Raw genomic sequence first — 26,356 nt, forward strand, 5'->3', positions numbered from 1 at the left:
GCCTTGAGACGACATGTGTTGTGAATTGGCACTATATAAATAAACTGAATTGAATTGAAACTGAATTGATGTGAAATATGAATGTAAAGTTTAGGGAATCCTAAAATATTTTCCGTTTAAATGAAAAAACAGAATTTCAGAGGTTCATATTGGCAGAATACTAAGTCACTAATCCCAACCACAATATACAACATGGCAGCTTCAGGCATAAGAAGTGGTTATAGCAGAAATTATAGACTGTTAATTACATTTACTGTTCTGTTAGGTTATTGTAAACCAGTCAATCATAGTTGCGTTTTTTCAAATTGTTGTTCATAAACAAAATCCCTTTTTCACATTTACACAATACTTTGTGTTGGTCTATCACATAAAATTCCAATACAATACACCAGAGTTTGTAGTTGCAACATTAGAAACTGTGAAAAGGCCCAGGGGATATGAACACTTTAGCAAGGCATCGTATTCCTGCAAGAGGTGTTCCATTTTCATTACAGGGTTGAATATTTCAACTGGTCTCCCCCTGAGCAAAAACACACTTGGTATTTCTGAGAGGCAGCAATGATTGTGCAATGAAAAGTGCAATGAAAAGTACACTGAATCAGTTAAATCTGGATCAAAGTGTCAGACTGACCACAGAATAAATGTCCACACCTCCTAAAGCAACAATTTCATAAAAGGAGAGGGGACAGAGAAGAGGTGTTTAGGTTTTTCAGTGTATGGGTGCTGTTCCCCAGACATTTTATTACAAGGCCATTTCCCTTTTCAGAATGAAAGATTTATATTCATAGAATTCCTATTGAAATAAATACCAAGTCTTTTAAAGGTTAATAAAATAGCCCAGCCACTCTTCAATTACCGTCGCCAGCGCCGACCTACTGCGGGCTGCCTTGGCAACACAAACTCAGTTGATTTATACTTCAGATAATTAGGCGCAAAGATGACAGAGCCCAGAGGTGTGAACACAAACACTCACATTCATTAAAACATGCAGTCATAAACACACACTGCTACAAAAACCCATGACATAGTGCTTTTGATTATAAGATTTAATGTCCCCTCCAAATTTGGTAAGCCCGGTCATCATCGTTTATTCTCAGACTGGCAATTTGACTGGCTTTCACTGCAGATGCACTTTCTCACGTTACACGCACACATCTGCCACTACCGACATAAGAGCTCCTACGCCCCTATTACTGTGCAGAAAGAAGCGGCGTCCCTTTGTGGGGAGGAGGCGGAGCGAGGAGGTTTTTTTTTCCCTCTTCATCACTCAGCTTTCTGAAGCTTGCTCATACTGATTGGAGGCTCTCTATTACCTCAGGGTCCTACTGAAGGTGTGAAACTAATCCAGCCAAATGGGTTTCATCAAGTGAAATGGGAAGGTAATGATACCTCTGGCACTTTGGGCCTCTAACTGTCTCCTTCACTATCTCTCTCTTTGCCTTTTCATCTCCTCCGCCTATGTTTTGAGAAGTTTCAGGTTCCTGGTGGACATTGGTGGGGCTTCTCTAAGTGTTTTTTGCAGCAATACCTTTCTACTTATGGTATGGTACACCCATGCACACACAACAACTAATGGGTATAGGGCAAAAGAGAACTGAAAAGTATAATCCTTCCAGCTGACAACCAGTTACCTCCCTCTGTACTCCCCAAAGGGCCTTACTAAAGGGAATACCCAATAGAGTGAGTTTCAGCACTCAAATCTGCAGACATATGAAACACACTCATAGCTGACATTACCAGATGGATGATGGGGGCCCATGAGAGGCTGAGGTCCAGTTTATCTTAAAAGAAAACACACACTCTTACCTGATGCACCTTTCATACCCACATATGCACACTGCAATGCAGTTTTATGCACACAATGCATAAAACTGAAAAACTGAAACTTTAGCTAAAATTGGACAAGAAATTTGACCCTTTGTTTTGCATTTTTCTTCCTTTACCTTTTTCCTACTTCTACATCTCGCAACAAAACTTGCCATTCACATTTCGTTACATGAGAACCGCAAACTTTAAAATATTTCTTTAGGATTTTAGGTGAAAGACCAACACAAAGGAGCTCCTAACTTTAAGGTGGAAGGACCAGAATACAAGGCTTTCAAAGTTTTTACAAACAAAAATCTGAAAGTGTGGTTTGTGTTTGTATTCAACCTCCCTGAGTCCATCCCTTGTAGAACCACCAGTAACTTCAATTACAACTACAAGTCTCTTGGGGTTTGTCTCTACCAGCTTTGCACGTCTGCATATTAAACTTTTGTTCATTATTTTTTGAAAAATAGCCCAAGCTGTCTGTGGAACAGACTGGATAGAGAGCAACTGTGAAAATCAGTTTTCAATATTTGATATAGATTCTTTATTGGATTTAGGTCTTAGCTTTGACTCAGCCATTCTAACACATGAATATACTTTGATTTAAACCATCCCATCTTGGTCCTGGTTGTATGGTTGTGGTCCTGCTGGATGTTTTCTTCCATTTTTCAATCATCTCTGACCAGCATCCCTGCGCCTGCTAAACATCCCCAAAGCATAATGACGCCAACACTATAAGGATTGTTTGTTCAGAGTGATGTATAGTGTTGGGTTTCCTCCACACATGGCATTTGGAATGTAAGCAAAATGGTTAATGTTGCTCTCAATTAACCATTGCACTGTCTTCAACATGTTTGCTCTTTCCCCTAAATGGCTACTTGCTACCCTCAAAAATGCCAGTTGAATGCATGACTAATTGCTGTCCTGTCAACAGATTCTCAAACATGAGCTGTGTATCTCTGCAGCTCCTCCAGAGTTACCATGGGCCTCTTGGGTGCCTCTCTGATGATGTCCTCCTTGCCTGGCCTGTCAGATTAGGTGAACGACTATGTCTTAGTAGGTGGCAGTTGTGTCATATTCTTTACATTTTGAGGTGATGGATTGAACAGTGCTCTGTGAGATGTTTAAAGCTTGAGATATTATATTATTTTATAACCTCACTCTTTTAACATCACCACAACTTTATCTCTAACATGTCCAGCATGTTCCTTGGCTTCATTGTTCAGTGATGTTCTCTAACAAATCTCTGATGACTTCAAAGACTAGTTGGTTTTTTAATGTGATTAAATACCATTTATTAAGAAACTGACTTCTGAAGAAAATTGGGGTTAGAGGAGCTAAATCCAAATGGAATGCACATATTTCAGTTTTGTATTAGTAAAACATTTTGAAAACCATTTTATTTCCCCTGTTATGCACCAATTGGAGTAGGTCTATCACATGAAATCCCAACACATGTGCAAGAAAAAATGTGAACATTTATATGGGTATAAGCATTTGGGCAAGACACTGTAGCTCAATCTTTTGAAACTGTCTGGGAGTATTTTACTGAGCTCCAGAATCAACCTAAACAACAATTTTCAGTCCAATTCGTCAGTCTGTCACCTGTTGGTCCTCTCCTAAACAGCCGCCTCCTTAAATCCTCACTGCCAACATCGACATGTTGTGTTTGAGTCCACATGCAGAATTGTTCCCCAAATTTTAAAACACCATGCACACAGTTAATGTTTTAAACTACAACCGCAACACTCAAAGCCAAATTAGTCTTCTCAGCAAAAATCTCTGCCTCACAGCTCCTCAGCTGTTTTACATCACTGAAAACTTGATTCTCAACAACTTAAAAAAATGTGAGAGCTTCAGTTCCAAAGCAGAACATCACAATAAACTTCCACACCCCAAACTCTGGGTCCTTGCCAAACCTCAGATATTTCCCTTTTGTCGACAAGACACTTTATATTCCCGCACCCCCCCCCTTTACTGCACCCCCTTCCCTGTTCTCTCTCTTCACTCTAAAACTATCCATCCCCATGTGTGCAGCACTGCAAGCATACTGTAAACTTGGATTAGGAGTTATCACAGATGTTTTGTTGGACGTCCAAGCTGTGGCTGAGGCTGCTCTTTAACGCATTCTCGTTGCATATGGAAGTGTTTACATTGGGGCGAAACAAAAACTGTTTTAGGGGTCGGAGCCTCTTGAGGCTGCAAGATAGAATGTGGGACGGTGCGGGAGAAAATCAATTATTTCTTTCAGGCTCACATAAAAATGATTGAATTATGGTAAAGGCAAACTTCCCCGCTGACCGCATCTTTTACTCACATATGTTTCTTATTACAGCCCCCCTCAACTAATTCCTTTTCTCCTTATTTTCCACTTGGAATACTGACCACCTGGACTGCACTCATGCATGACCAATGAGATGACACAACTGAGAAATTGATATTTTATTTCACCTTAATGCATTTTCTGAAATATTCTGTCATTTTGTTCAGTCCCTGATACATTTAGAGGCCTGAGTGGTAAAAAAAAAAGGATGCTTATCTCTTGGCCTGCTCCTTCCTAATGAATAGAGCTGTCTTCACTTTGATGTGTGGAACAACTCTGGACTCATCTCTGCTATCTGGATTCCCTCAAACAAGAATGAAATCCTCAAGCTTGCTAAGAGGAAGGGCCCATGCTTTCCATTAAACATCAGCTGGATTTACATTAGCCAGCTGTCCACATGTTTCTCCTCGGTCTGCCTCGTCTCAGCCATTCCTTCCTAGGAATCTCCCTTTTTCTCAATACTCGGAGCGGGCTTGATGGAATAGAGCAACTGAGCTGTTATGTAGAGCACAAAATAGTGAGTAAAATCTTCGTCATTAAAGCCCTAAAATGTTCAAAATCTGCTAATCTATAGTCTATAAAATAATGTAGTATTACGCAATACCGCAGTACCGCAATGCCGTCCGAAAGTATTTATACGCCTGCATGATGTTGTTTCGTATATATGTTGCTTCTTTATGCTGAGGTTTTTTTTTTGCAATCTCAAACTGTATCCTGTTAAGGATAAAGTGTGAAATATGATTTTTTTCCCTCTTCTTACCTAATGTGGTCTCTTTTCTCATCTATCTAAATGTGTGATTTCATTACTTTTCATAGATTTTCAGATTTCTCAGAAAGATTACCAGCGAAAACCAAATATTAGTATTTGAAAATTTGGACTAAAGCTGTTTTTACACCAATGACCAATTTTAGATTTCTTAAAAGGATTGTATTACAACTATATCATACCAGTGACAGCCAAACATTATTAGTATTTAAAAAGTTTGGACTAAAACTGTTTTATACCAGTGACCCAGCTTATTTAAATGATGGGACCACAACTGCCTCATACCAGCGACCTCAAGGATTAATATTATCGTTTTTCTTCTAGCACCGGATAAATTCCTTACCACAGAGGACTTAATGAGCTAATTACCTCTATTAGAGAGACTGGATTAGAACCAGCTCTTACCAGTAAACTCCCAAGGATTATTAATGTCATTTGATTTGTTTTCTGTGTTTGATTTTTTGTATCATTGTAATGTTTTTCCTCATGTGCAGCGCTTTGAGTGCCTTGTTGCTGAAAAGCCCTATATAAATAAACTTGACTTGACTTGACTTGAAATTTGATTGACTGATACAGTGTTGGTGGCGAAAATGGTAGGGTTCGTCCTGTAACCAGTGGGTTGCTGGTTCGAACCCCCTCTCTGTCTGCCTCAGTTGTTGTGTCCTTGGGCAAAACACTTCACCCGCCTTGCCTGCTGATGGTGATCAGAGAGTTGGTTGGTTGTATGGGAGCCCCACTTCTGTCAGTCTGCCCCAGGGCAGCTGTGGTTACCACTGTTAGTGTATGAATGGGTCAATGAATGGGTGAATGGCTGATTGTTGCGTAAAGCTCTTTGGGGAATTGATAAAGCACTATACAAGTGCAGGCCATTTACCATTTAAAAATTGGAACATAATTGTAGAGTGGAAGATTAGGGATACATGGATTATACCCAAATATAAGTATAAAAAGGGTGCCCTGCATTTGTCTTCAACCCCATTAAATCTGATGCAGTTGTTCTGTGAATGCCTCGAAGGTTTGTTAGAGAAGATTAGAGAACAAACAGCATCATGAAGACCAAGGAACACAGCAGATAGTTTAGGGATGAAGTTGTAGAGATGATTAATTAACTGTTAAATTAACCATCTGAAAATGGAAAGAGTTTGACACAACTGTAAACCTTCCAAGACATGGTTGTCCACCTATACTGAGAGACCTGGCAAGGAGAGCTTTATTTAGAGATGTCAGGGGACCTGTTGTACCTCTGGAGGAGCTGCAGAGAGCCACAGCTCAGGTGAAAGAATCTATTGAGAGGACAATTAGTAGTTGTGTTCACTACAAATCTGGCCTTCATGCAGAAATTGCCCAATGGAAAGCTATTTAGACGTACTCCTTGCAGTTTTCTACAAGCCATGTGGCCGAGAAAGCAAACATGTGGAGGAAGATGCTCAGAACAGATCACATCACTATTAAACTTTTTTTGCCTATATGCAATGTTTGGTGAAAAACTAACCTTGCACATCACAGTGAACACCTCATCTCCACCATAAAACAGGGAAATGTTTTATTCAGCAGGGATGGGGTAGCTGGTCAGAGGTAATGGGAAGATGAATAAAGGTAAATAGAGGGCAATCCTGAAAAAAACAAAAACCTAGTTGAGGCTGCAAGAGACTAGATTCTGGGGTGGATGTTTACCTTCAGACAAGATAACAACCATAACGATACTGCCAGAGCTGCTTCAAAATGGTTTAGATAAAAGGATTTTCATTTGTTAAAAAGCTCCAGGCAAATTTAAGACCTAAATACAATTGAGAATCTGTGTGACTTTAAAATTGATCGCCGCAGACACCATCTATTTGACTGAAGTCTTTTGCAATGAAGCATGCAATAAAAAAAAAAAAAATCATTTATTAAAGCCGTACCCCTCAAAAACCTGCAGCTGCAAATGCAGTGAAATGTGGTTCTACAAAGTATTGACCCCTGCCACTACTTTGTGTAACTGATTCACATATATTTCCAATGCATAACACAGATGTTGAATATTTCCTCAAGGCAGGGCATGCAAAAGTTGTCTCTTGCGTCTAAGCAGATAGAATTGTTTAGACCTTCAGACAGTCTAGAGAAAAATTCACGAAAGCCTCTTTTAAGACTGCTTGAAAATCTGACTATTTGGAAGAAAAATAAAGAAACTTGGGATGGTTTATACTTTAACTCTGAACAGTATTTGTCTAAAATAACTTTACTCAAGAATGTTTACACTATAACAGCAATAGATTGTCAAAGGCGTGAGCCAAATTGTCTCATACTGTTAATATATTCTCTAAAGACAGTCCACAACCCAGCCCTTCCTTGGCTTGTGACTGGGATGACTGGGTTGGCCCATGGTGAGTGTAGAAGCTGTCTTAGATGGCTTTTTTAGCTGTGAGTAATGAGCGTCCAGCCTTTTCTAAAGCTCCCTCAGCTCCTGATCTCTGAACACAGAGAGCAAATCTTACGTGAAGGCCAAATGTCACACGCATCCACAGTACACATGGAAGGTTTTTAGTCTTTACATTTTTGGAAGTCAAATCTAGATTTTTGAGTGTTTTTGGAGTGTTCTTTTAACTATTGAAGCTTATTTGCTATCAGTCCCTGCTTTGGGTCCTCACAGAAATTATCCTGCTATCTTAGCACATCTTTATTTTTCTTGAAAGAAACAAAGCAGGTAAACTAGGCTGGATGGAGTTATCAGTTCTGTTGTGACTCTTGTTTTTTTTTTTTTTGCAATATTTTCCAAAACACAGAATCTGTTGGAAGGTTACCATGCTGTGTGTACAGATGCAAAAGTAGTAAAAACACAAGCTATAGGTAGGTGAATGTAAAATGCACAGCTCAATTTTCAGATTTTTTGCAAAATAAAATGTGAATGCCACCTTCACCATAATGCACTATTTGGTGTTGGTCTATCACATAAATCCCTATAAAATAAACTGAAGTTTTTGGATGCAAAGTGACACCTGACAGTGGGTCTTGAGTTGGGAAACACTCCTATTTAAGTTAATGTAGAAAATGAGTAGATTAAACTATATAATCATAGACACAGATATGTGGGGAAATATGGAAAAAAGACTAAAAGCTTAAAGGTTAAATTTACCTAATAATACTAAGGTCACATAAAGTCAAACAGCAAGAACACAAATAATGCAGAAATATATTAAAAAAACAAACTATAAAGCATGAAATGAAAGAAAACCTATAGACATTCACAAGGTGGGCATACTTCAGGAGCCCCTCTTTGAGAATGTGCGAGTACACCTTCTATATTGTTCTGGCTGCCAGAGGAGAAGAAATACCATCTGGACCCTTTACCTCACTCCCCCTGAGATCTGGCCCTGATGCTGAGTACAAGCTGCAAATCACCTTCTAAGCATGAAATGATGAACTAATGTGGGAGGTGTTGTTAACTTGTTAACTTACTCAAGTTGGAGCTGTTTGGGACTGACTGGATGGTTAATTTTAATAGAGGTGTTGTTTAGGAGTAAATGGGCAGGAAGTAATGTCAATACTACTACAAATCTTTCAGGATTTTCCATCAGTACACATGTTCAGTACACAAAGCAGTAAAAGTTTATTATAGGATGGAAAGTAAATCCCAAAGAGCAGTGCCAACATTTCTGTTTTCTGCTTTCTCTGATATTTGCACACAGCAATAATGGAGGGAGTCAATGCAGAGCTGTTAAAAGTCCATACCAGGATGGTGTCATCTCTCTTTCTACTTCTTACTACTTTCTAATTTCATCTCTTCAGTCCCAGGAAGTCTGGCTGATAATGGAGCTCTCTGCCAAAGACTGCGAGAGATGGAGATGGTAATTTTCTAAATTCAAAAGAAAGGCAAAACTATGAAGTCAGTTTTAGTTTTGGTACTTTGGCTTCCTCCCACAGTCAAAAAACAAGACTGTTAGGTTAATTAATTTCTCTAAATTAGCCTAGGTATAAGTATGAAAGTGCATGGTTTTTTACTTCCGCCAAGGAGGTTACGTTTTTGTCTGCATTTGTCTGTTTGTCTCTCTGCCTATTTGCAAAATATCTCAAAAAGCTATGAATGGATTTGGATGAAATGTTCTGAAAAGGTGTGTATTAGGACAAGGATCAGATGATTAGATTTTGGCGGTGATGTGGTGAGGATGCACCATCTGGATCCAGGATTTTTTGGAAGGATTCTTAATCATTGCCAGGCCATGGTGCGACCACATGGAATTCCCACACGTATCTTCACCATGTCAGCAACAGACATACAGTGGCCAGAAGTCATCCAGAGTATAGCTCATCAGTATAGAACAAAGCTGACCTGTGTCAATGACTATTGCCTTGGCTGAGCTTGGGCTCTAAAAGTGCTTTTCTAGTTTGCCCTGTGTGACTCTATGTTGCCCTGTGATGGACTGGCGAAATGTCCAGGGTGTACCCTGATCAGTTTAATAAGAAATGTCTAATCTAGTTTTTTTTTTTAAATCTCTGGAAATTAAGTTTATTTAACTACAGGTAAATAAAAAGATTTTTTTGTTTGACTCGGAAAACAAAAATGTGTAATCTACATGAGGAAAAAGTTAGGACACTACCTCATTTACCACAGCTAGTGTTACCCCCTTTGAAATAACTTCAGTGAGATGTCTCTTGTAGCCATCTACGTGTCTCTGACATCTAAGGAAAGTTTGCCCCACTCCTTACTCTCAGCTGTGAGACGTTGGAGGGTTTTCTTGAATGCACAGCCTCTTTCAAGTCACTCCATGGCATCATAATGTTCAGCTTAAGCTTTAATTGTTTTACATATCAAGAGTGTAATGGTGCACACGGTACAGTATGTTTTCGTTACGCTTCAGTCAAAAAAAGAAAAAAAAAGAAAGATAATATATTTGTACTTTGGTCAGTGGTAAATAAAGAATCTTGAATAAAGAAGCTTTCCAGGTGCGGCTGGTAATTTATTTTACCTCAATTGAACTCAGTGTTGTTAATATTAATATTATAATTTCCAATTATTAGAAAAATACACACGATGTCATAGGCTGTAATACTTTTTTCACATGACTGTATGAATTAAAGACAAATGATTAATTTGTGTTTTTGCTGCCAGAAAGGCAGAAGTCTTTTTGTGATAAATGTTCCTTTCAGACATTTGAAGGGGAGACGGATGAGTCTGTGGTCGGGGAGTTTGTCTGTTCCTCTTGTCCATCCAGCCGTTATTTTTGTTTTCAGACACCTTGAGTTTCACTCTTACTGTGTACACTGCCTGAAGACATAGCTGCTCTACAGACACAGGTCACATCACCTCCAGGAGCTCTAATAGGTTTTTCCCTCGTTTCTTTCAGGTCCTTCAACCAAAACACTGAAAAACGTTGACCCATTTTTGCATGCTGCTACTTGGAAAAAAAAAAAAAAATTCTACAACAACAAAAGCAAACTTTACTTTTAAATTTAATAGCTAAACTAGAGCTAATATAAAGGAAGACAAATATATTGAGGCTTACAAGATATACTACATAATACTGTGCAGAAGTCTTGAGTCATTCCTCTTTTCTTTATAATTTCCTTCTAACAGACATTCTTATAATCTTGTATTTCTTGTATTCAAAAATGATGTTGGTCAGTAGTTTTCTTAATTTTCTGAAAACCATTTAAACTTTTCTTTGAACTTTGACTCATTTTCTGTCCAGTATCTGACCATAACCATGTGTTACTTTTTTATACAAAAAAGTAACACAATCTGACAGACGGAAAATTACTGTTTTGCACCAACAAGGTGAACTAGAAACTAAAAAGTGTCAATGATCAGCCAAAGGATGCTGCATTTCCAGGTCCTGTGTCTGTAAAGATATGACTTTCAGAAAGTGATGATCTGCTTTTCCACCTGAAATAAAAGGTTTTATCCTCCACTTTCCTTTAACTTTACTTTGAAGTACCCAACGGACAGTATACTGTCCTATTTGGGTACAAGGACGGAATTGAAAATGAAAAGAAAAGCAGTCAAACTCTCCCCCTTTAGACCCAGATTTTAAACACATTAGGGGTTGTTTAAAATGCACCTGATTGAACATAGGTATACATATTCATATTCATATAAAAAAAAATGGAATATGCTCTCCGAGGAGGCTAATTTGTCACAATAAAAGTACATTTTGAACATAACCTTAAAGCAGATATTAACCATAGCTTTAATTAATCCCACATTTTTGTATTAAAATGTTTTGTATTGGTCTGATATAATATTCTAATCATAAAGGTCATGTTTTCATCAGCTATAAGCAGATCATCATAATTAACAAAAATAAAGGCGTTAAAACATCAGTCAGTCTGCATGTAATTAATTTATATAATGTGTTTCGCTTAGTGAACCGAGTTACTGAAGTAAATTAACTTTTCAATTATATTCTAATTTATTGAAGGAGTGAACATAAAGGCACATCTCATAAATTCAGAATATCAATTTTCTGTAGTTTTATTAAAAAAGCTGAAATGCATACATAATAGTATCATTACACAAAATGATCTATTTCAACTTTATTTCTGCTGTTGTTGGTGATTATGGCTTACAGTGACTGAAAACCTACAATTATGTTTCTTAGGAAATAACAAGATTAAAAAATATATTTCTACTATAAAAATGTTATGTCATGGTCCTTCTATGGCCTCCACAATCATCGGAAAGACTCCTGACTTACTGACACTCTTCACAAGGGTAAGCCACAATAGGTTATTGATAAAGGTTCACAGAGGACTGTATCCAGTCACATTATTGGAAAATTGAGTAAAAGAAAAAGGTAAAATAGAACAAGATATACCAGCAACAGGGATAACAACAGTTTTGAGAACATTGTAAAGCAAAGCCAATTCAAGAGTTTCACTTTGTCAAATTCTTTGTGTTACATCCCTCCTGACTAACTTTAGAACTGTAGAGAGAAATAAAGAACTGTACTGTTGCTCTATGGTCTGAAGTCCTTTTTTTTGAGGTGAATTTTGCATTTAATTTGGAAATCAATGTCGCAAAGTATGGCACATGAGTGGAAAGGCACAAAATCCAAGTTCTTTGGTGTGCAGTGAAAGTTTCCACAGTCAGAGATGGTTTGGAGAGCCTTGTCATCTGCTGGTGTTGGTCCACTGTGTTTAATCAAGTCCAAATTCAGGGCAGCTGTCTGCTCAGAAATTTTACAGCACTTTATGCTTCTGTCTGCTGGCAAGCTTTATGGAAATGCTGATTTTATTTTCCAGCAGGATTTGAAATCTGCCTGACCTAAACCTCGAGAATGATAGAGTATTATTGGTTGGACGATGAAAGGCATCAGGCCCAATGATGGAAATGAGCTGAAAGTTGCTTCTAATTCTCTGTTTGAAACATTTGCTCTGTGTCTAAATATACACAAGCGTTTGAATTTGTGTACTTAATCACTTAATCTTAAAAATTTACTTTTTAAGATATTTTTTACTTTATTGAGATACACCTGTATATTTCTGCTGTTTTGCAGAAAGTAACTGCAGTCTGGATCTGGTGCAGGAAAGTGTTTTGCCAGGCTTAGTGTGACAGAGTATGGGCAATTTAATCCTCCAGTGCTTAGAATTGATTTGGTGTTCCTTGTTTCTTGGTTTGGCATTTAGAGCCATATGGCACAGCAGGGTCACAGTTTGCCCCTGAAGGACTCAGCTTTGAGCCTGAATCGAATCAATTAAGAAGCCCTGCAGTAACGTTAGACTAAAATATTTAGAAGGAATGATACTTAGCATGTATTTATTGATCATCCAGTCAAACTCTGACACCTCTGATTGACATTTATCCCTCATAGTGTCAAGTCAGATAAAGTTGTCATTGTTTTCGGTTCATAAAATTACAAAGATTTTAAGCTATGTGTGGCTGAAGTTGTATTATGTTCTGCCTCAGTTTGGAGGGAGATGAACTGACATAATGCTGTTGTTATTTCTGCACTTTAATCCTTAAGCCTTTGGAGAAGTCTTTGCTGCCAAGGCAGTAGACAAGACTAAAATCAAAAGACTGCATGTGAAAAACCCAAACAGCATGATGCTGACACCCATGTACTACATAGTTGGGATGTTCTGATGTTTGTGAGCTTTAGCCTTTTTTCTCCAAATGTAACCATAACCATTATGGCTAAACACTTCAGTTTATCTTTTTGTAGATAAGCTTCAGTCAGCATGGTAACAAGGACATTTGCTTTTTCCTGGCCCTCTAAAACTGCTGTAAACCATAGTATTCTTGGTGTGGCATTTAGCAAATAGAAACAATATTGGTTATCCTAACTGCGCACAAATATGAAATGCTATGTCTAATTTAATGCCAAACTGTGAGAAAAATATTACACTGATTGCCTTTTAATGTGCTGCATGTGTATATCTTTTTTAACTGTATAAACATTTGATTGATGCATTGGAACAGTGACTCAAGCTGACCATAATGGTGCAGTTTCTCCAGCAACAGAGCCTTCCTGAATATCTTGGGAGCAGACGACGGTGCCAGGTGTCTGATTATGACTGAGTGAACAGACGACATGTTGAGAAACAATGCAATTATCTCCTGCGTCATCTCACCAGGAGAAGAGCTGTGAGGGTGGAGTATGGATAGTGTTCGTCATCTACCGTGTCCCCTGCATCCATCAGTTTGATAAGAGCTGCTTTTCTCAGGAGGTTGGCAGTTTTGCACATGAATACAAATTTAGAATATATTCTGTCATTACATGTATCATCCACCATGTGTCTTTTTCTATTATGGCACAAAATGACTTTTTACATGGTGCATTTAGGATCAATAGAGTCCTTTTTTATCTCTGCAAGACATAAATCATCTCAAGATATCTTTTGTTGCAAATGGCATCTTTTCCAGTTTCTCTCTATATTTTGTTAACCTCTCTAAACGACCCCTCTGGGATGCTGGCTCTGCTTTAATTCAGTAGTAGATTAAGACAGGATATGGTATCTAAAAGCAGCAGCCCAAGTAAGAAGTGACTTGAGAGACGGAGCACAGAAGGATCAAAGCAAAACCAAGACAAAGAAAGAAATTGAGACCAAGAGATTGATGGTAGCAGAACTCCTGGTAAAGTAAGCAAAAGAGAATCAGATAAAGTAAAAGAGGGACACAGTGAGAAAAGAGACAGGCATCGATTTTTGTTGGCCCCATGGGGACAGTATTGGACCATTGCCACTAAAGTCCTTTTAGTCCAATATGTCCTTGGTTAATCTGAATTGTTCTCTGAGTTTCAACCTTTACAAGTTTGGTCTCTACATCAGAGGCCAATACTATGCCCAAAACAAAAACCAAAAACAATCCACAGGGCAGTTAAAACAATTTACAGTATGTCCATCCATCCACTGTCTTTTGAGATTAGATTGTAGAGGTAGAGATGCCCGACATGCAGAGGCTGTTGGTCCTCGACACGGCCATCCTGGGTTCCTTTTTGCTGCATGTCTTTGTTCCTTCTCTCTTTGCCCATCTCTGTATGAGAATGGTGGTAGATAGTCACCAGTGACACAACATTTTCAAAATTGGTTGCTTTGTACTTTTAGGTCTACTCCACATTCTCCCAGTGGGGAATGCTCTGCAAATTTCTCAGTAAGGCACCCCGGATACATCCTGTTCAGATGCCTGAACCACCTCACTGTAGTAACAATTCTACTGCAAGCTTTTCCACAGAAGATGAAGGTGTTCATCCTATCACAAAGGCTATTTTAACAAATTCTGAATGCTACAGAATGGCATTCAGAATTGCAAGGGTTAAGCAGCTCTATCAAAGATCTTAAAGTCTCAGCAAACATGGAGACTACTGAGTTATTCTGCCTTAAAAAGATAAAGCTCTTGGCCAATTCAATAGTGGAAAGAATCAATACTCTTTCCTTATTTCTTTTCTGTAATGTAATTTTCAACTTAGGCATTATCAGAATGGCTTTTTCAGATTCTTTTATATGAACTTTAAGCTTCTGCTGGTGAAAAGGGAAAATCATTCCGTATTGTGGGCTTTGAGGATTTTTAATTTGTCAGTGCTTGGGAAAAGCCCTGACATATAGCACTGGAACAGCTGTCTAGTTTATTCATCAGTGCTGTGTCCCTAAAAGTCTATTTTAATAGCTTGAGCCTATCTTTTCACTAAGAAGTTATGCTGACTGTGTGATCAACTCTTGTCAATACAAATAAAAATTCAACTTTCTCTGTGTACTTGTTCAAATAGAAACTGATTGGTTAAATTTACGTGTATTTCGGATTTCTCAATAAATGAAAACAAAATGAAATTTTGCTAAAAAATTACTTTTGCCAGCAATAACTAAATATTCCAAAAGACCCTCAAATTATTGAATTTGCACATTAAACAGGCTGCACTGAGAGCTGTGGTCACATTCCCTTTATTGATAATGAAAATCCCAGTAGAGGCATCACCCTCTTTTAAAATGTGGAAGGACACACTTCGATGTTTTGTCTTTTAAAATGACAGTCTTGTAAAATTTTGAAAACACAATTTATTAATTAAATTGCTGGTCAAGCCCTTGGGCTTATGTCCTTGCCTCAATTCAGTGCAGCACTGCATGAATCATAGGGTTCAGTGCTCAGGTCATGTTTAGCTGCATGTTGTCATTCAACCGCAAGTCGTGTCCTGATAACAATGTGGGTGACACTGTTCAGACCAGGAAAACCTGGTCTAATCTGGAGAGACGGCATTCATCCTACTTTGGACAGAGCTGCTCTTCTTTCTAGGAATCTTGCCAAATTTATTAGTTCTCCAAAACTCTGACAACACATGTCTCTGCAGCTTTGGTACAGTTACCCACCCATTACCGTGTTAAGACAGTGTCTTGCCCACGGTCAAAATTGGACAAAATAAGAACTAATCTGAAAGGAGCAAGCCATGAAAATCTCATAAAAATAAACAACTCCAACTAAACAGAAACATAAAACAACTAAATATTAGTTATTAAACATAACACAAGAGGATTATGTTAGCATAAATAAGTCAACTTATTCTAATTACTAAAATGTTCACATACCTCAAAACCACCACTCCTATTTTAGATATGATTAATCTATCCTTAGTAAACGGATATGTTCCACGCATATGGAACATGCTGTTGGGATCAGGGGGAGCAGCACTAGGTTGGTTTAAATCTTATTTCTCTACCAGATTCCAGTTTGTTCATGTAAATGATAAATATTAAAACAAATATTCTGCTTCTAAATTTAGACAAGACAGAAGTTAATGTCTTTGGTAGTCCTTTAAAAAGCAGCTGCTTAGTCAATCAGTTAACGTGGTAAGCAATAATTATTATTACCTCCGGTAATAATGTAAAAAACCTTGATGTTATTTTTTTTCTAGGATGTTCTTCTTTCACCTCCAGAATATTACCAAAATTAGAAATATTCTGTCTAGGAGTGATGCTGGAAAACTTGTCCATGCATTTGTTACATCAAGGCTGGACTATTAATTCTTTCCTATCCAAAATGCTGCAGCAAGAGTTCTGATGAAAATTAAAAAGAGAGATTATATTTCTCCTATTTTAGCTTCCCTTCATTGGCTCCCTGTTAAATCCAGAATAGAATTTAAAATTCTCCTTCTCACATATAAAGGCCTTATTGATCTAGCTCCATCATACATAAGAGATCTGATCGTTCCATATATTCCTAACAGAGCACTTTGTTCTTAGACTGGAGGTTTACTGGTGGTTCCTAGAGTCTATAAAAGTAGAATGGGAGGCAGATCCTTTAGTTATCAGGCTCCTCTCCTTTGGAACCAACTCCAAGTTTTAGTCCATGAGACAGACACCCTGTCAACTTTTAAGACTGGCTTAAGACCTTTCTGTTTGGCCAACCTTATAGTTAGAATGGCTTAGGGTATCTTGAGCTATCTCTAGTTATGCTTCTTTAGGTGTATGCTGCTTGAGGACATAATGACCACTTCCCTCACTCTGCTACATTCTCATATTACACTCAAATGTGGCATTATTTGCTGTTTGAGGTTTTAATTTTATGTTCTCTCTCTGTTTTTTCTCTTCCAAGAAGCTATATTTGGCCTGGCTTTGCGTTTAGCTGTGACACCGTCCTAGAGGGCGGCATCAGCTGAGCTGCTGTTGCCATCAACTTAGTGTTCTCCTTCTACAGATGATACTTTGCCCTGACTTTCAGTGTTTAACCATGTCTCTCTCCTAGAAATAGCTATTAGCTGAGCTTCTACTGTGACTAACTGCTTGAGCTCCTTTTCATACTCTAGACTTGAGAGCTGACTCAGAGCTTATCTACTTAGATGTTTTTATCTACTAGATGAAGCACTAAAGAAGCTACTGCTGCCTTTAACGTTTTATTTTTCTTTCACATAGAAAGTACTCCTGTATCAGTGCTTCTGTGTTCTTTTGTGCATGCTCTGTTCTCTCAAACCCCCAGATGGCTGCTCACACTGAGTCAATTTCTGCTAGAGGTTTCTTCGTGTTAAAGGGGAGTTTTCCTTTACACTGTTGCTACATGCATTCTTGGTATGAGAAATTGCTGCAAAGTCAACGTCACAAAGCAGGCAAGCACTGTTCACTGTCGCTACATGCTAACCTAGGAGGAGTAAATGCTGCAAGTCAATGACTGGATGCATCTGCTGGGTTTCCTGAGATAGAAAACTATTTAACTAATTTGAATAATTTACTGAATATGACTTTATAATTTGATAACTAGGATCAATTGCAGTGTATGTACTTGACTTGGTATCCGTATGAGTCGATTTAATTGACTTTGTGATGTGCCTTCAGATGACGTGTTGTGTCATGTCACGGAGCTGAGCACAGGTCTGAGTGCTTTGCTGGTGTGTTTTCCCTTTCTCTCTCTCACCTGCAGGGTGCGACATTCAGGAACAACTACACAGCTGCTTTCCATCAGGGCTCATCAAGGACAGTGTTCATAAGCAGCTAGAACCCTGAAGGAGGCGTCAGAGTGGTAATCAGATCAGCAGACCTTGCTCTGTAAACTCTTGTTGCCTTGATCGTGTTGCTCACTAGAATTTTCTACCTTTGTTTCCAGAGTAAATAAGACCCCTGATGACTACTCCTGTCTGATGTTCCATGTCCAAGTCCTCCGTTGGTTAAAGCACTTAACTGTGTTTTTCCTACCAAGAGCCTCCTCCAGCTTCCTCGAACCTGCCTGCTCAAGAAAGTCACCAACCGCTCTCTCGGACCTCCTGTTTTGTGCCTCCCTGCCTGTCCAACCTCCAACATCTCACACCACCATCTGGGGTAACAAACCACAGAGAGTAACCCACGTAAACCGACTACCACTCCGACCTCGGCCTCCTTGACATTACTCACTTTCCCCGGAAACACTCCTGGAACCCGCAACAGTAAGATTCACTCACCATCAGTTCTGATATCCAGTTCTCCTCTACCAACCATACTCATCCCTCTCTCCTCCTCAGTGAACTGGCCCAAAGGAACCCCACTCCTGAACCATCCAGTTTCACTATAAGCCTGTTTAACCAAAACTCTGCCTCTGCAACCTGTTAGGGCTTGCGAGATAGAGGACCCCAGAATGCAGACTAGCAGGCAGCATGATGGTAAGTGCAAAACAATTGAATAAAAACAAAAACTCTCAGAAGAGGCAGGAACAAAACAATAAACGGACAGGCAGGACAGGCTTGGCATGATCCACAAAACAAGAGCATGATTTGGCAACAAGACATGATTAGAGAAATGTTTCCACACCAAATAACTGAACAGGTGTGTATATATGGAGTGTGAAACAGGTGGAGCAAGGAGACAGATTAGCTTGGAGCAGGTGAACTGGATAAGGTTAATTGACAGAAAGAACAAAACGTGGCTGGAGCAAAAACAGAGAATCTTGAATACAAAACAAAAACTAAAGCTTGACCAGGAGAATAATAAACAGAAGTATTATTCAAAAACTGTAAGAACATATAAGAAAAAACCAGAAACCAAACACCTAACAACCCCAAATCATAACAACCACACGTTTCTACATTATGACATGTTGTAAATTGGCACTGCATAAATAAGCTGAATTTAATTGAAATGCTCATGCTTCAATATAGGTAAACACAAAGAGCTAAGCCTGCAGGAGTAACCTCACTGGGCTACCAGTACTGTTACAACATGAAGGAGGTCACCTACAAAGCATACAATATGGATGGGGCTTTGTGGGGGCCAACACACAAAGAAGATGCCTTTAATATGGTGCACTAAATCTACCAATAAATCAAGTCATACTTCAATTTTACGTTGAATTTACTGAGAGATCCCTTTACTCTGATGACCCGCAAATCAAATCTGCTGCAACCTTTTGTGTTTAGATGTCACCAAATTTGAAATATCAAGCCTATCTTTGGGTAAAGTGGCAGCTGTGGTTGTGTGGGATAGTTTGTCATAACACAAGTGGAAGTGTGGGTTAAATTTCAGCTTCCCCTCTTGCCACATGTCAGTGTGCCCTTGAGCAAGACACTTCACCATATGTTGTCAACCAATTTGTGTACTGGTGCAAGAATGTGTGAACACTGTGAGTGTAGCTGACTGAATCTGACTATCGTATAAAAGTATTTTCAGTTGTCAGGTCAACCAAAGAACCACTATATAGATTCAGTCCATTTTATTTAGGCTCACTATAAATGCAGCTGTTCTGTCAAGACCTCAGAGGGTTGTTAGAGAACATTAGTGGAGAAAAAGTAGTGTGGTTTTCTGCTATTCGTGGTTTTCACGAATAGCAGCAGAGTGGTCAAGGATAAAGTTATGCTAAAGTTTAAAGGAGGATTACCAAGACATGGCTCTCCATTTAAAATGGCAGTAGGGAAGGAAAAAATTATACAGAGAATCAAGTAATACCGCAGCTGCTGAAATCTGCGGATCATGTGGAAAAATCTTTGGAAATGACAATTATTGGTCATGCAGTCCACCATTGTGGATTTTATTAAAAAGTGTCAGTGAGAGAGCTATTGCTGAGAGAAAGACATTTAAACTGTTCTTCATAGTTTTACATGAGCAATTTAGGTGGAACATAAACATGCTGGAGGAAGGTGTTCTGGTATTAGAACAAAATGCAGACAGGTAGGCTGGAGCAGTTCAGTGATTTGAAGAATTTAATAAATAACAAAACAAAACAAAAAACAAAAACTGACAGACAGGCACGAGGTGGACGAAGCTCAGCACAATGGCAAAAAACAGGTATGAACATGAGCAGACATGGCATGAAACAAATAGTATTCTCCAGTGAGGAGTAAACAGAACAGACAGTGGATGGCACAGGGGAAAACAAGGAGACTGATTGGCAGGAAATGGGTAGACTGAATGAAGCTGATTGTGATGGCAAGACCATCAAGAATAAACTAGAAAGCTAAATGCAAATAAATATATAAACATGAAAAACACCTTACGAGTCTGAGGAAAGAAAGGTGAACTGATATGACAAAAATAACAGAATATGGCAAAACCTAAAAGAACACTGCAACAAGAAAAATACTAAAAAAACATGAACACAAATGAAAACAGTTTCTGTTGATACAATCTTTTGTACCTTTACATACATTTACCTTTAGTGAAAATAAGCTAACAACAAGAGAAGAAAAAAGAACTTTCTTAGCATTAAAGATAATGTTAATGACAGATTCACAATCACAGTTATTTAGGGGCTATGAGTACAAAGATAGCAGGATAAACTTATGTCCAAGGAAGAAAGATGCAGTTCCCTGGTAAGAGTCTAGATCAACAATGAACGGCTTTAAAATAATTTCTCTCCATCAGCAGTCGGGCTGCACAACACTTTACAAACATCACCTTCAGGCAGCACCCTCCATCTCCCACTTTCTCTTTCTCCACTTTTCCCAATAGAGGGGCAGATGGGGGGGCTGGATGAGGAGGCGACTAGCACCCCAGTAACAGGTTTGATTGGAAAGCATCTAGCCCCTGGCAACCAATCCCCCAGCAATACCGCACACGCTCACACATACGCATCCGTGGGGTTTCTGTGGCAACTATGGTGCAGGGGGTAGACAGAATGATCCGGTCTGCAGAGCAAGTCACACTATGGTGATGAAGGGACAAGGCCTCTGGCAGGAAGAGGAGGGAGACCGCATTACTGGGTGATGTGGAAGAGAAAGAAGTCAGACAGAAAAGATGGCTTAATGTTGAATTGTTTTCAGAACAGTTTGAATGTAAAAGCAGTCACAAGCCCATAGAGGACAGACATATCTCTTATTAATTGTCTGGAGATAACAGGAGGATTTTCTGTAATAATCAAGGTAGATTTTCTCAATTATTATTCAGCTGCTTGCTTTCAATACTAAAGTTCCAGTATTGAAAAAGTGGCTATAAAGATTACCAAAGGCTTGCCATGCAGCATTTATTTTTTCTAACATCAGAATCAGAATCTGCTTTATTGCCAAGTTCATACATACAAACAAGGAATTTGACTTACAGAATATACACATATACAATGTACAAATATACACATATATAAATAAAAAATATGATGAAAATCAATACTGACCAATGCTTTGCAGTCAAACATGGTCTTCACCAGGGTTATTTTTTGCTATGGCATTTATTCCCTGTCTGTTACCTTAACAAGGTGATTGAACAAACAACGCTTGACCAATCAGAACAATTTAAATTCCAGCTGTAACATTCACTTCTGCATTTGAAATGTGCATTGAAATGTGCAGTCATTTTGTCTATAATGCTCGTCCCTCTTTTTTTTCTTTAAATTTTTTTTAGCTCAGGACTGATGAGCTGGCTGTCTAGATTGTTCCACTTGGAACCGGCTGTCATGCAGCTTCCAAAAACCAGGCTTTTTGGAGATTACCGACTGAACCAGTTCTCTCTGGTTACTAGAATGGGATTAACTGCTGCGGGTGCCTCTGTGCCCCTGTGTGTTCATGCATTCACACATGCACAAATATACACAAGGTCTGTGCATGTGTACAAAAAAAGAGAAAATGTTAGAACAAGAGGACAAGGCACAGAAAGGGACGAGTCATGTGTGTTTTCCAGCATCCTTTGTTGTCAGCTCTCATGAATGTTGGCTCAGCCCAGAGTGTTTAATATTGCCACCATTTTGCTGCCTGGTGATGTCTGTGGCTCCTCTCTCTCTCTCTTTACTTCGATCATGGCAGCGGTATACGAAGCGCCGGGCTTAATTTCCCAGAGTAGTAACCATGGCAACCTCTACAGACGTTTGTCAGTGACCATGGTGACAGATGATGTGCTGGCTTGACGTAGTTTTTTTGGGTATTTGGTGGAATTACGATGCACACTTTGTATCCACCCCACATTCATTCAGGAACCTGCTAGGCTGTGTCTGGTAGACCTTATGTTTATTTCTAAATAAAGATTGGGGTATACATTCATGAGTGGAAATTCTTTTTGTGTATATCTCTGTGAGACACCCTCATTTATGGGTGTGAAACTGAGTTTGCCCCTCAGACAGTGTCAGTGTGCACCAATCAGCACCGTCTGGCCTTAAGAGACTGAAATCTCCACTGAGGTGAGAGTTCTCAAATTAATTCATCCCTCAACTTTAAATGAATTGGATTTTTTATTTCTCTTCCCCCTACTTCCACCACAAAAGAATTGTAATTTAAAAAGCGCTTTGTGTAAATACTGCTATTGTTGGAGGTGTAATCAAACATTCATGAGAGAGAGGGATCCAGGGAGAGACAGAGAATCTAGGTCACGGATGCGCTCGCAAGTCTCAGACTCTTTCTTTCTAAACCTCTCCTTTGTCATCTGAGCTTGCTCTCCTGTTCGTCTCTCCTCCCTTCATCTTTTTCCTTCATCACAGTTCTCTTCTCTTTTTCTTAGTTGTATTCTTTCACCCCATCTCTTATCTCTTCATTGCTCTCTTCTTTATCTGACAAGCACACCTCACCGTGATTTAACATATAATTTCATGTTTTTTAAAAGATATCTGCCATTAAATCTAACTTATCTAAATGCACATATTTATCTGCGTAAACCGCACCATAACAACTACGCAGCTTTGAGTCAGTGGCTTAAATCATTGACCCTCTTGACCACCATTCATCAATGAGAAGGTCATCTTGTCAGTGCTTTTACAACCATCTCCAAGCCAACTGAGGCGAGCTGAGCAACACATTAGCAGAGCTGACCTTGTGAGCGTGTCCACAGCGTCAGAGAGGACAAGAAGAGCTGGTTTTCAGCAGCTCTGTCTCACAGAGGGATTCTCATTGATAACAGTCCTTTTGAAAGTATTCGCATCCCTTGAACGTTCACACATTATGACTCATTACAACCACAGACTTCACTATGTTTTATTGGGATTTTATGTGATAGAGCAACACAAATTAGTGAATGAGTGTGAAGTGAAAGAACGTGTGTCATACATTTGTATTTAGCCACCTTTATCCTTACACCCCTAAATGAAATCAAGTGCAAGGGAAAGATTCACAATAGAGATATTCAGAGCTCAGGTGGGAGAATCTGTTAACAGGAAAACAAGATCTGTGCTCTCCACAAATGTTGCCTTATATGGAAAAGTGGCAAAAGTAATTTCTGAAAGGAAATCACAGAACGTCCCATTTGCAGTTTAGGTCAAAACATATTCATTTGTTAGATGCCGCAACCAAAGTTCCTGCCTAAATCCATTTGAGCATCTATGGCAAGACTTAGAAACTGATGTTCATATATCCCTAAAGGCATGGAGTGTAATCGCAGTAAAAGCTAGTTCTACAAAATAAGGACTCAGGGGATTGGAAAGGGCTAAATAGAAATGGATGTTGCACTTTTCGTATTTTCCATTTCCTTCCTCTTCACAATTATACACTGCATTGGGTATGAGTATCACATAAAATCTCAATAGAACACACTGAAGGTTCTGGTTGTGAGCAGAATAAAATGAGTAAACAGTTCAAAGGGTATGGATACTTTAAAAGTCTCATCTCAAAATGATCATATTACAGGTCCTTCTCAAAATATTAGCATATTTTGATAAAGTTAACTATTTTCCATAATGTAATGATGAAAATTTAACATTCATATATTTTAGATTCATTGCACACTAACTGAAATATTTCAGATCTTTTATTGTCTTAATACGGATGATTGTGGCACACAGCTCATGAAAACCCAAAATTCCTATCTCACAAAATTAGCATATTTCATCCGACCAATAAAAGAAAAGTGTTTTTAATGCAAAAAACGTCAACCTTCAAATAATCATGTACAGTTATGCACTCAATACTTGGTCGGGAATCCTTTTGCAGAAATGACTGCTTCAATGTAGCGTGGCATGGAGGCAATCAGCCTGTGGCACTGCTGAGGTCTTATGGAGGCTCATTGCCTTCACCTGCACTGGGCTGCTCCTATTTAATCAGCTGCTCGTCACCAGCTCAGTGCGAGATCGTCTGTTGCCTCTGTCACAGCTTTCAAGCCTTGATTCATGTTTCAAGAGAGTTTTTTCTTGTTATCTGATCCTGCCTGTTTTTTGACCACAGATTTCTGCCTAGTCCTTCTGCTGTTCGGAAAAGTCCTGACCTCACGTTGCTGAAACCTGCCTGTCTCTGACTCTGTCTCTGGATTACTAGACTATCCCTGCCTGAAACCCTCCAGTGCTTTACCTTGGATTGTCTCCCGCTTCTGCATCTGGTTGGTGGAAATATTCTCTGTCTCCTGTTTGTTCCTGGAACCCCCAAGACCTCCTGTTGTCCACTTCCCCTTCCTCCCCGGCTGGATTTCAATTCCCTGATAAACCTCCATTCCTGTCCTTCTTGTCTGACCGCTTCAGTGGAACCTCTTCTACCCCATTATTATTATTATTTTTTATATTAAAACTTTTGGTTAACCATTCTCTTGTCTGGCTGCGTTTTGGGTTCTGGTTGAGTTGCATCATCGTTACAGTACGATCTCGCCAGTATGAACCCACAGCCGAATCCCGATTGGTGTTCTAAAGTAGAGGGGGCTATTACTGGCCTAGAATGAAATGTCCAGGAGCTTTTACGGGGACTTTCTTTTCTTAAAATCACCCAGGTCCAAGCGAGTTCCTCAGTTGCTCAACCACTCCCCTCTACTGTTACTCCGACGGCTAACGCAAACGACGAGCCTAAGCTTCCCCCCCCTGAGCGTTTTAATGGGGATCCTGAACAATGCAGACCTTTTTTGACCCAGTGTTCCCTGCTATTTGAACTCCAGTCCACTGCCTTTCATTTGGAACGGGCCAAGGTGGCCTATACAATCTCTCTACTGTCTGGTAAAGCTAAACTTTGGGGAACTTCTGAGTGGGAGAATGATGCTGACTGCTGTGACTCATTTATAGAGTTTTCTGATGAGATGAAGAGGGTTTTTGATCCTATTCGACCTGAGAGAGAGGCTGCCGGGAGACTGTTCTCACTCAGACAGGGCTCTCGACCTGTTACTGACTACATTATCAATTTCCATGCCTTGAAGTCTAGTTGTTTTTGGAATAATGAAGCCCTGTTTGACGTTTTTTACCAGGGTCTGTCAGATGATATCAAGGATGAAATTGCTACTCGTGACCCTCCCAAGACCCTCGAGGCCTTAGAAAGGCCGGCCACACGGATTGACCAACGCCTTCGTGAACGTAAGAGGGAGAGGTCATCATCTAACTATCAAAGACGAGTCTCAACCGTCCAGGTCAGTTCAAGCACTATGTCCCAAGTCTTCACTCCTCCTCCTGTTAACACTGAGGAGCCCATGCAACTGGGCAGGACCAGACTCTCCACTGAAGAGAGGGATAGGAGATTCAGGAATCAACTATGTTTTTATTGTGGAGAGAGGAATCATCGGGCCTTTAACTGTCCGTTAAAAGGGCAGGCTCAGTGAAGTTCGGGAAGTCTTTGCTGAGCCCTATCCTCAGGTCTCAGAACCCTCCCCATAATCGGTGCACCATCAGATTTCCCGACTCTCCTGAAAATAAGGAGGTACCTGTTTTCATTGACTCTGGGGCTGATGCTACCTTTATTGATGTCAGCCTAGCTCATAAGCTTGCACTGGAGTTGGAACTTCTAGAGAGACCACGTGAGATTTTTGCTATTGATGGGCATCTCATTGATCAAGTAACTCGCTGCACTAAGCCTGTTTCTTTACTCATTTCAGGAAACCACCACGACAGGATCATGTTTCTGCTAACCAGGTCTCCAGAGATTCCTGTGATTCTGGGACGCCCCTGGCTCATCAAACACAGTCCAGTCATCAACTGGCTCACTGGTGAGGTTCAGTCTTGGGGGCCATCATGCTCTACTAATTGTTTGAGGGAAGCCCCTATCATGACATCTTCCCGTGAGATCAACCTTGTTTATCCAGACTTGTCTAAGGTCCCTAAGATTTATCATGATTTGTGTGAGGTATTTAACAAATCTAAGGCCACTTCTCTACCACCCCATAGAGAGTACGACTGTGCCATTGACCTTCTCCCTGGTACTACCCCTCCTCGAGGCAAAATCTATTCCATTACAGGTCCTGAGAGAGAGGCAATGGAGGAATACATTTCTGACGCCCTCAAGGCA

At 39.5% G+C, this 26,356-nt stretch overlaps 1 long non-coding RNA gene across 3 annotated transcripts in view; it reads left to right on the forward strand.

Moving 5' to 3' along the window:
* Window positions 1–26,115, forward strand: part of LOC124855577 — a 41,398-nt gene extending 15,283 nt beyond the window's left edge. Inside the window, exons 3-8 of one of the 3 annotated variants that reach the window (XR_007035110.1) lie at window positions 13,321–13,541; window positions 17,713–17,811; window positions 17,896–18,211; window positions 18,287–18,424; window positions 25,326–25,484; window positions 25,947–26,115. This is a non-coding gene — a long non-coding RNA (uncharacterized LOC124855577). Of the gene's footprint in view, window positions 1–13,320; window positions 13,542–17,712; window positions 17,812–17,895; window positions 18,212–18,286; window positions 18,425–18,919; window positions 21,219–24,328; window positions 24,385–25,325; window positions 25,485–25,946 lie in introns of those variants that run through there. The other 2 variants (XR_007035109.1, XR_007035108.1) reach the window with 2 other exon arrangements.
* Window positions 26,116–26,356: the final 241 nt, after the last annotated feature.

Source organism: Girardinichthys multiradiatus, chromosome 19, assembly GCF_021462225.1.
Source record: "Girardinichthys multiradiatus isolate DD_20200921_A chromosome 19, DD_fGirMul_XY1, whole genome shotgun sequence".
Classification (NCBI taxonomy): Eukaryota; Metazoa; Chordata; class Actinopteri; order Cyprinodontiformes; family Goodeidae; genus Girardinichthys; species Girardinichthys multiradiatus.